This window comes from Pteropus medius, unplaced genomic scaffold (genome assembly GCF_902729225.1).
Source record: "Pteropus medius unplaced genomic scaffold, Ma_sr-lr_union100, whole genome shotgun sequence".
In the NCBI taxonomy this organism is placed as follows: Eukaryota; Metazoa; Chordata; class Mammalia; order Chiroptera; family Pteropodidae; genus Pteropus; species Pteropus medius.
Window position 1 is genome coordinate 10,115,506 of NW_024349519.1, and position 11,830 is coordinate 10,127,335.

The 11,830-nt window shown below is 34.7% G+C and overlaps 1 non-coding gene across 1 annotated transcript; it reads right to left on the minus strand.

Moving 5' to 3' along the window:
• Nucleotides 1-578: 578 nt before the first annotated feature.
• On the minus strand, nucleotides 579-681 carry LOC120618790 (U6 spliceosomal RNA). The gene has a single exon (XR_005657294.1). It is a non-coding gene; the product is annotated as a U6 spliceosomal RNA (small nuclear RNA).
• Nucleotides 682-11,830: the final 11,149 nt, after the last annotated feature.

Sequence of the window (11,830 nt, forward strand, 5' to 3'; positions counted from 1 at the left end):
TCTAACCCCTTCAGCTGAAAATATTCAAAATGCTAAGGTGCTATATTTGAGGGTAGCATGTCCTGAACCCCATCAATGTTAACGACAGTTTATAGCTTAAGTCCATCTTTTTAAAATCTTTTTCTTAATGATTCATCAAATTTTAAAATTTGTTTGAATACTAATCTCTATGGATTATATGTGTAAAAAATATTTTCTCTTAATTTATGGCTTATCTTTTCCATTTTTGAAAAAGTGACTCGATGCACAGTTTTATATTTTAATATAGTTTTCCACTTAATATATAAAAGTCAAGGATGGGAGTTCCAAATTGCCAGGTGAGTCTAATCTTCATTGTCATTCAGGAACCCTGGTTCCTTCTAATTTGAGGCTAAGTCACCACCAAGGATTTTGCTCCATTTGCATGGTTGAAACAAGATTGCAGCTACGTCCATGTTTCAGCAAGCAGGAAATAATAAGAGTGACGTGGGCACACATGCTCTATGAAGAGAAAGACATGGCACACCATACATTATGCTTTGACTCATTGTTTCTTCTGAGCTAATCAGCAAATGGTGTGAGAAAGCTGGGGCGCTGCACAAAAAATGGAATGTTTCATGAATTTGCGTGTTATCCCTGTTCAGAGGCCATGCTAATCTTCTCTGTATTATTCCAATTTTAGTACAGTCTTGTGATGCCAAAGCAAGCACAAGACATTGTACTTTTAATGTCTGCTCACATTCATTTGGGGAGAACTTATTCACATAACCACATCTAACTACAATGGAGGAAGAAACAGTCTCTGGCTGTGCAGCTACACACCCGCTGTTGCCTTCTTCCCCTTGGAAGAAGGGGAGAAAGATTTTAAATATACAGTTGACAACTTCACCACAGGGAGCTTTCTTTCTTTTTTGTTATTTGGAAGAGCTCATATAGTTGCAATGATCTCTTTCTTAAAGCTCAATATAACTCACATATAAAATCTTAAGGGTCTAATATTTTTTTGTGGGAATATTTTAAATTTATGATTGAAGCACTTTACTGATGATAGAACTATTTAGGCTTTTTATTTCTTCTAGAGTAAATTTTGGTAAGTTATATTTTTTTCTAAAAATTTGGCATTTCAATCTAAATTTCAAATTTATTAGCATACTTATTTGTATAAATACTATTTAATTATTATTTAAATATTTGCCAAACTGCTATTACATTCCCCCTTTTTAAATTCTATTAGTTATGTATGGCTTTCCTCTCTCTCTTTTCTTTTCTCACCAAAGTTTTGTCTATTTTATTAGTCTCAAATAATCAATTTTTTGGCTCTACAGATAATATTTATTGTGTCTTGGCTTCTAGTTTATGATTTTCTGCTCTTATTTATGTTCTTCTACTTTTGTTTATTCTGTTGTTCTTTTTTTTTGTTTTAACTCTCTAAGCTTATAAATTTCTAGCTTTCTTATTTCCTAATATAAACATTTTAAACTAAAAAATTTTCTCTACATGCTGCTTTAGATGCATCCCAGAAGTTTTGATATTTGGTATTTTCATTATCATTCAGTTTAAAGTTTCTTAATTTTTACCATGATTTCTTCTTGGTCTCATGAGTTAATGGTGCACTTTTATATTAACAAATAAATTTTAAGTTATATTTTTATTAATTTTTAATTTAATTGCATTACAGTCAGAGATTGTGGCCAGTAGAGTATTCTGAGTACTAGGCATTGTTACCCTTCTTTTTTACTCTAGCCCCTTTTCTTGAACTAAACCTGTCCTTCACTCTCTCTTTCTCTAAGAGAAGAGAAAGGTTTTCAGAGGTTCCTATTTTCCTCTTATATCAGGCCACTAGCCCAACTGACATGCCTAAATCCTACAGCAAGTGGACCATAGGCTCAAACTGCAACTTATGCCATATATGTAATTTTTAGCCCACTGTACAGTACATCGCTCTTGAAACTAGTAGACAGCATTTATCAAAGGCTCATTATGTGCCAGGCACAGTACTAAGAATCTTATACATATTATCTACTTAACCATCTCAACAAGACCATTATTAAACCCCCATTTTGCAGACAAGTAGATCGAGGCACTGAAAAATTACTTTTCCCAAGACACACATCTTCAAGTGGTAGCACTTGAAGAGAAGAATCCAGTGTTTGTCAGACTCCAAAGCCTGTGCTATATGAGTGCTCAAATGAGGTTTGCTGAACAAAAAATTGCCCTTTTCACTAGTCCACTGCCAAAATGAAGTTTATTGCCACTGGGTCATGCATTCACACAATATTCTTTGTTATCGCATCATAAAATATTCAACACTTGTTCAAAACACTCAGAAATTTGAAATTATCTTTCTTTTGGATTATTTCAAATCATCAATGAAGCAACAATGTGAAGAATTACAAGACATCTGCTACCTGTCTTTAAACATAAAATATTTCGTTGTTACACATTTTTCTGAGAAACCAACAGATACTCTCGAACCACCTCCTCTTCTTAATGTTCCCTGTTAGTGCTGTTAAAGCTCAAGAAATTGTGAATTTTCTGAATAAAGATAATTTGCAATCTCCCTTAAAAGTTACTTTTTGTTGTTTCTTCTTCTTGTCACATAACTTTCTTTTTCCTCATGGTAGATGTCATTTTTTTACAACTAATTCCATATATATTTAAATTTTTGTATTGCATTTATGTTCATGGGTAGAAATTTTCTTAAAATATTTAAAACTTCAATACATATTATGAGGTACATTTTATTACTCATTTTAAAAGCTGTGAGATTTTTTTTGTTGTTTCTTTCTTGAATTTAATGACAGCAAGCAATATTTGAAATTATTTTTTGATTTTAATAATCTACTATTTCTAGCATAAAATGAAAGAAAAACTTACGACACGTATAGTTAAAATAATAGAGCTAATGATAATTATCTACGTTTTCTTATTGTGGTAAAATATATATAACATAAAATTTACCATTTTAAGCATTTTTTTCAGTATAAAATTCAGTAGCATTAAGTATATTCACAATGTTGTACAACCATCACCACTGTTCATTTCCATAACTTTCTCATCATCCCAATTGAAAATCTTTACCCATTAAATAATAACCCCTCTCTTTAAGCTCCTCATGATTTCTATTCTATTTTCTATCTCTATGAATTTACCTATTCTAGATGCCTCAAATAAGTGGAATCAGAGAATATATGTCCTGTGTCTGGCTAATTTCAATAAGTACAATATTTTCAAGTTTTATACATGTTATAGCATGTATTAGAATTTAATTGTTTTTTAAGGCCAAATAATATTCCATTGGATATATACCACATTTTGTTTATCCATTCATCTGTTAATAGATATTTGGGTTGTTTCTACCATCTTGCTAATGCAGATATTGCTTCTATGAACACTGCTGTGCGAGTATATGTTTGAGTTCCTGTTTTCAATTCTCTTGGATGTATACATAGAATTGGAATTGCTGGGTCATGTGATAATGTTGTTTTGATTTTTGAAGAACTTCTAAACTATTTTCACAGCATTGCATTATTTTACATTCCCACAAGCAATGCACAAGGGTTTCAGTTTTTTCCTATCCTTGCCAATATTTGGTATTTTCTGTTTTATTCTCTATGGCAAAGTGGTATCTCATTGTGGTTTAATCATCTGCATTTTAACTTTTGTTTGACAAGCAAGGGAATTGAACTTAAGAGACATAAATAGTCTTCCCCAAATACTTACAATTAGTAGGAGATGAGGGAGACACTAGCGTAGAGGTCTCCTCACTTGAATCAGGGCTTTTTCTTGGTCACAATCTTGCCTTATTGTATCATTAGAATGTTTTCTATCAATTTGGTTCTTTATATATTTTGTGTGACTTACATTTAGAGATGAAATAAGGTAGTGCCCATGTAGTATTAGTTTAACCATAAGAAATTGTTGTTTTGTAGGTCGACACAATCAAATATCAGGAATTTTGTATGGTTCAACTTAATATTGAAACATGCTTCTTTTATCAAGGGTGTGTTAGGGTGGGGAGTAAATTTTCTGAGGAGATCTACAAATATATTGTAACAAAAGTTGTTTGATAGATTTTGGAGGGTGAAGGAACAGAAGACTGGATATGCAGAGTAGTTTATACTTCCTTTAAATTTGAATTGCATTGTAACTATTCATATTTATTTAAAAATATGACTAATTTTTTGCCTTCTAATTCTAAAAACTGTTAAACTTATTTAACTGTATAAACGTATTTTTGGTTGAATTTTTAAAATCTTTTAACATAATTAAGCCTCCACCATTTTCATATTCTCAGAACCAGCCAATCTTTATTTATATTTAAAATATTGAATGGGAAAGATATAGTTATTGTGCAGCAGGTTTGCAAATAATTATTACTGGGAGATACTTCTGGGGAAGAACGAAGGGAGGCAATCTGGTCTATTTTTCTTGTGAACATTCGAGTAAATAGGCCTCCTGGCAAAGAAGCTAATGGTACTTGCTAGCTGAAGAGTCCTTATTTATGGAATGCTTTTGGCAGAATGTACCAATAGCTAGCTGTCTAGGATTGCTCATGATAACTAAATCTGGAATCTCTGAATTTATAGGAAAAGGCTTCCTGGAAAATGTTATTAAGCTATACAATTATCCGAGTATAAAATGGATATGTCATGTCTAAAACATTTTACTAGGTAAGTCCCTGGTTTGGTGAGTTTGATTTGACAATCTGATCCCTTGTGTTATTCCATTATGTGAATTCTGGATGTCACCTATAGCTTTTGATTAATAGCCACATCATATATAAGACTATCCAAATGAATACACATAATGGGCCTTCATTCTTTTTAACAGCTGCATAGTATTCCACCATGTATAGGTATCATAATTTATTTATCCAATCTTCTATTAAAGAATTTAATAGAAGATTGGATAAATAAATTATGATTTATTTATCCAATCTAATTGCATTTATTCTTTTTGCTATTGTCAGGGCCAAGTGGATCCTGTTGGCTATGCCAATTATCAGGGCTGAGCAAATCTTGTTGGCTACATCAAGTGTCAGCAGTATTGCTGATCGAGAAGGGAAAGTTCGATGATGAGGCACCCAGTTGGAAAAATGCACAAGAGGCAGACATAAGAATAAAGCACCAACTTTATTGTGCAGAGCATACTTCTGTTGGGAAGTGCAGTTCTATTGTGGGGAGCACGGTATTGCGTGCACTTCTTCTGCTCCCCTTTCCTGTGCTCCCCTTCTGCTCTCCAGGGGACCGCATGGCTCCTCACATAGCAGAGTACAATAGTGGTCTTCAGCCACACGTATGTGATACAATAAGCTTTTGTTTTGTTTTGTTTTGTTTTGTTTTCCTAAATCTGGGGTCCTATTCCTAGCCACGGGCCTAGATCACAGCTAGGCCTTGGACCAGCCAGACCTTGGGCCAGTCAGGCCTTGGATTAGCCAGGCCTTGAATAATAGCCAGACCTTGGATCACAGCCAGACCTTGGGCCTGCGAGGCCTGGTGCCTGCAACTATTATAAATAATGCTGCAATAAAGATCCTTGTTAACAGATCAACTTGTACTATTAGGAGCATATATGGAGGGTAAATTCTTAGAAGTGGAATTTGTGAGTCAAAAAGTATGTGCATTTTCAATTTTAGGAGCAATTACCCGTTTGTTCCGGATAGAAGTTATAAATTTATATTCCTAACAACTATGTAAGAAACTGCCTGTTTCTCTATACCCTCACCTCATCTTTTCCAAACCAACAGGTGAAAATTTTTATATTATTTTAAGTTTGATTTTCTTTTATGGGTACAATTAAGGATCAAATAAATATACCTTTTTAGACATTTAATATCTCCCTTTAGATCTGGGACCCGAATGGTAGTTTGGTCATAGGGTAAAACACACGGTAATGCTGCATTAAAGATGTCCTTCTTCGCAGATGTTTTATGCCTGAAATTCTCCACAAAACCCTCAGTTTTGGTTCAGGTAATAATCTTTTGTTAATGCAATCTCCTTATAGAGCAATGATAATTATCAACCTTTGGGTCTTAGTAGGAAAGAAAACTCTGAGGACGGGGTTAGATGAGAGGGAAGAAGTGAGTATTGCTTATGGCAGATAAGGCACTGGAAAGGAAACTTATTTACTATAAATGCTTTCAACCAACTGGAACCAGGAAGAATATGGGGAATAATGAGAGGAAGCTTTAGAAGTGATAGAAAATTTCATATTAGCGAAGAAGAAGGCAGCATCTTAAGTTTTTAACCATGGAATGGTTGAAATACTTAAATACAAGATGACTTCTGAATAAGTAGTAGAGTTGACTATAGAATGTGATGCTGAAAACAGGGAAGCAAAGCTAAATATTTTATAGACAGATATACAGAATCTAGATTAATGATTATGTACAGGGAGAGAAAAAAAATTTATCTAAAAGTACATGTTCATCATCAACACCATAATTTTAACATAGATAGTTTCATCATTGCCCTATTGTTCTTGGTCAAGTTTCTTCCAAAGCAACAGGATGATTAAGGAGCAAAAATGTTCCACATCCAGAATCACCACTATGATTGGCTTTACTCCCTGCTTAAGTTTCCAGTAATCTACAGTCATTCTCTGAAACACATGTGGTTTTTGCACCAGGTAGAGAATTCAATGGGACTGCAGTCAGAATCACCATTCTGCATCTTTCCAAGTCTATGGTGGATGCACTAATCTTTAGAATTTTCCCAGGGAAGCATAATTATTTTTGGAATACTATATTGCTGGGCCAGAGAGCGAGTTTCAGTAGTTTCTACTTGAATATTCTAACCATAATAGTCTTCACTCCATTAGTCAATAACAATTTCTAAATATTCCTTTTCCTACCATGCATCCATGCATTGGAGACTAGGTAACGATAGAAATGCTCCATCAGGCCATCGGACCCCCTGTGAAACTGATCCTGGTAAAGATTCCATATATCTCCTGACCTCCATAAGGTTCAACTCTACCTAGTGGACTGTGGTGGATTTTTGTTTGTTTGTTTGCTTTTGCTTTATCTTATTTTATTTTGCTTATTTTGTGTTCTTGGGGATGAGCTTCAGTTCAAAACCAATATTAAGTAATGGCAAAGATGTTTACCTTTTCCCAATATATAGTCACACTGGTAAGTGGCCCCACTTGTCTCTGGGAAAAGTTTTACTGGGGATTCATCACATTGCAGGGTCCTTTGGGGCTCCAGGTCTGTGAACTAGTTTAGTTCTAAAAACTGCATAGAGGCTGTGAATTCCCACTACAGTGACTAATATTAGGTTTCTGTCCACTAGACCTAGAATCATTGTCCAAATATGTAGAGAAATATCTTGGTAGGCTGCCCTTGTATTTAATTCCTAAGGTCTTATGACCAATTATACATTGTTACATATCTCTATAGATCACATAGAGTAATTCTGATTACTACTTCATCCTTGTGAGTTATTTTGGTAATTGTACTCAACTTGTCACTGAGGCTCATGGGTCACCATGCCTCTTCATATTCCTGGATCCCTTTATTCCATTTGAGATTAGGGAATTCAATTCCTTAGCAACATCTTTCATTGTCATCTCCAGAGTCAAAAAACAGCTACCACAGAGCTTTATAAGGATGCTGATGTCCGCCTTACCAATGCCTTCTGTAGTGTATTGGTGCGGGAATTGTATCACAGGGATGTGTGTGTGGTTTAGAATGGCAAAGTAAGTAGATCATAATAGGTTCATGCCATCATGCTTAAATGTTGTTTCTCTGAGTTTTTAGACTCCCTCCTCTACACTAAGGAAAGTTCAGCCATCCCAAATTGAAGGGCAATGAATTAGGCTCAAGATTCAATTAGCCAACGTAGGAAAATATTCATGCTTCTTCTAGGTGCTTGAGCCAACACATCAAATTCTGATTTGCAAGAGAGAACACATAAATGATAACTTCAGCCTAATCAAATCTTGTATTTATCATCACTGGTCTAACACCTTTGGAATCTAATCTCTTGTTCCTGCCAATACACATTGCTGAGATCCTACAATTTTTCTCACGTATAGGCTGTCTCTTCTCAGATAAGGTCTTGTATTTTCCTGTCTGGGTCATCATTGAAGGTTGACTTGTGTCTTCCCAAAATTTCATGTTGAAGTTTTAACCCTCGCTACCTCTGAATGCAAACTTATTTGGAGATAGGGCCATAATTGAGGTTATCAAGTCAAAATGAGGTCGTTAGAGTAGACTCTCATCCAATTTGGCTGGTGTCCTTACAAAAAGGGAACATGCACACAGGGAGTACACCATTAAAACATGAAAACAGAGATCAGGGCTATTTTCTACAAGTCAAGGAACACCAAAGACTGCCAAAACAAAACAAAACAAAACAAAATACCACCAGAAGTTAGGTGAGAGGCACGGAAGAAATTCTCTCTCACAGTCCTCAGAAGGAACTAGTACTGCCAATATCTTGACCTTGGACTTCTAGCCTCCTGAACTTTGAGACAATAAATTCTGTTTTTTATGCCACCTAGTTTGTGGTACTTTGTTTCAGCAGCCTGAGTAAACTAAAACATTTATGTTGGATCTAACTATCATTGTGGGGCTAGAAAGAATTAAGGATAGTAGAGGGGGTTCAGAGAACTGTCATAATCTTGGGATACTACTGCTCAAGTTACATTTATTAAAATATGCAAGGGAAGACTGGTTTCCTCAAACAGCTAAAGAGGAGAAAAGGTTTAGGGTGAGTGTGAGTGGGAATTCAGTATTTTTAAGGTTTTTACCTCATTCTTGTCTGTCAAAATGAGCCTATCCTATGTCTTAGGGTCTCCCTTTTACCTACAAGTGCCTTTACTTTTACAGAAGAGATCCTAACAGGGCTGAATATCAGTTTTGTTAAAACTCTATAGTCATTAAATTTGGCCCCTATGCTTGATGTTTAGCTCTGTTAGCTCTGCAACTTCGAAGCTGTCATGGAGGTTTTCTGATATCTCAGTTTCTGAATCAAGCATCCTTTACCCTTCGTAGGGCCATCAGAAATCACTGACTTGCCTCAAGTCTTTATAATTTCTATTGCTAGCACAGCAACTAAATGCCATAGTGATTTGGTCTCTCAATGCCCTCAACCTGCTCATCCTCTCATGCTACTACTACTATTTGGGTAATCATCATTCCACTATATTCTGTGGATTATCAGTGCTTGCTTTCCTCCAGCAAAGGATCTAGTCATTGCTCCTGAAATATGTTAGCAATTTAATCCCAGAAGCTCATTTTGAAGGAGTTTCCTGGGATCACTTCTGGTACCAGTTACTGTATCAGGCAAGATCCAGCAGGAAACATTGCACATTTAAACAGAGACATTAAAAAGAGTTTAAGAAAAATATAGATCAATTGATTTTCCATAAGGGTAGTGAGACAATTCAATGGGGGTGGGGGTGGAAGAATGGTGTTTTCAACAAATGATGCTGGGATAATAGGATCTACATGCAAAAGAATAATGTTGGACCCCCACTTCATCCTTCCTCCTCCCAGCATTCCATTTCTTGCATACAAAAATTGACTCAAAATGGATTAAAAACCTAAATATAAAAGCTAAAACTCTTAAAAGCAAACTTAAGTGTAAAACTTAAGTGTAAATTTTGACTTTGGGTTAAGCAATGGATTTTTTAGATATGACACTAAAAGCATGAGAAATAAAAGAAATTTTGATTTCATCAGAATTTAAAACCTTGTGCTTCAAAGGACACTATCTAGAAAGTAAAAAGATAAGAACAAAATATGAGAAAATAGTTGCAAATCATATCCAGGGACTAACATCCAGAATATATTTTAAAAACTCTTAAAACTCAACAATGAAAAGATAAATAGCCCACTTAAAAATGGACAAAGGATCTGAATAGACATTTCTCCAAAGATATATGGCCAATATACACAAGATGATCAATATCATTAACCATCTGGGGAATGCAAATCAAAAACACAATGAGATGCCACATTGGGCTTACCACAAAGGCTACAAGAAAAAAAGATAGACAACACATGTGGTGAAGATGTGGACAAATTAGAACTCTGACACATTACTGTTGAGAATATAAAACGGTGCCTCTGCTTTAAGTAATAGTCTGGCAGTTCCTCAATAGGTTAAACATAGTTATCATATGACTCAACAATTCAATTCCTAGAATTTATCACAAAAAAGATGAAAACATACCCACATGAAAATTTGTACACAAATGGTCATAACAGGCTTAATCATAACAGCCAAAAAGTGGAAGAAATCCAACATGTGCTCATTGGCAAAGTCCTCACTCTTGCTGTTCACTTGCCCTTTATACAAGGTGGTAAGGTTTTCCTTGGACATTTATTTATCCACCCAAGGCATCCAAGTTACTTACCATCTAATAAGATGACTCTAAATGTCCACAACTGTTGAATAGTGGATTGCCCTCAGATTATGTGTCTGTATAGGGTGGAGGGGGCAGGAAAATTTACTCTATCCTTCTTAGTCTTCATATTGGAAGATCCTTTTCTCTATCCTTCCTCCTCCCAGCACTCCATTTCCTTTCATTTTCCCCTACAACCAAGCTGTCCTTCTGTCTTTTTCTCCTTATTCCCATCTGTACTTATATCTAGTTTGTATGAACTAACGAACTGGTTTTAAGAATTAAAAACTAGCTTTGTAAGCATATATTGTAATCTTTTCAATTCCTTCTTAAGTTAGCAATTTTTTGGACTGCTTTTTTTTTTTTTCTATGACATTAGGTCTGAAGAAGGCGTAAAAGTAGCTCTTAAAGTATCAATAAGAAAGCAGGGTAGGATACTATATATTAAAAATAAATAAATTTATACTATAAGACCTAACCATGCCACATCTTAATAACAGAAATATCTTTTCCAAGACACTTGTAGTCATCACTCCTTAGGGTTCAGTTATGTTAGGAAGGAGATTCTTCTGACTTAAAGAATCTTTAAATCAGTAAATATTTATTGAGGATCCTTAGCCAGTACCATGCTAAGTATCAGGAATGTCAGTTAAACACATAACTCACATGGTTCTCACTTTTGTAGAGCATATTTTTTTAACTTCGTGGGATCAGTTAGAATCATGGGATCAGTATGAACACTATCTCATGCCTTTTGCAGAGAAGAAAACTTTTGCACATCTTAGAGAAGTGAGCCTCTATTCCTAATAGAATACTGTCTCTAGCTGCCAATTAAATCAAGGCCTTGTTCATTACAATCCACATCCCAGAATCAAAACTTGAACTCAAGAGTAGATAAAGCACAGTACAGACCTAGAGATTAAAAAAGAGGCCTGGCAGAGGTTCCAAGTTAATCACATTTTATATCTCAGATGGGAGGAAAAAGGGCTTCTCTCATTAATTAAGAAATTCCTTTGTTGATTAATGAGGGAATATAGGATGTATAGGAGGATATTCTCAACTCTAACAGCTCTTAACCCAGAAAAGTAACCTAGAAGAAACCCAGTGTGTTAGTTATCATAATGATCTCTGGCTAGAGAAGAAAAAAAAATAGGAAGAAAAATTTTAAATATTCTTCCATCCCAATATGTTTATAGGATTACAGGAAAAAGCCTTTTTAAGCAAGAGATAAAAATCTCTAATTTAGAGGATATAGATGAAAAAGATTTATATGTTTGACTACATAAAAATTTTTAAAACCACAATAAAACATGATAAAAATGTTAAAAAGTAAACAGCATAGTAGGAGAAAGTATCTGCAACACTTTTAATTACATATATATAGTAGAAGAAATATGAAAGTACAACAGCTTTGTAGAAAAATTGACAAAGGACGTGAACTTCTAACAATAGAAAAATAAATATGAATGGCATATGAACAAATGAGAAGATGCTT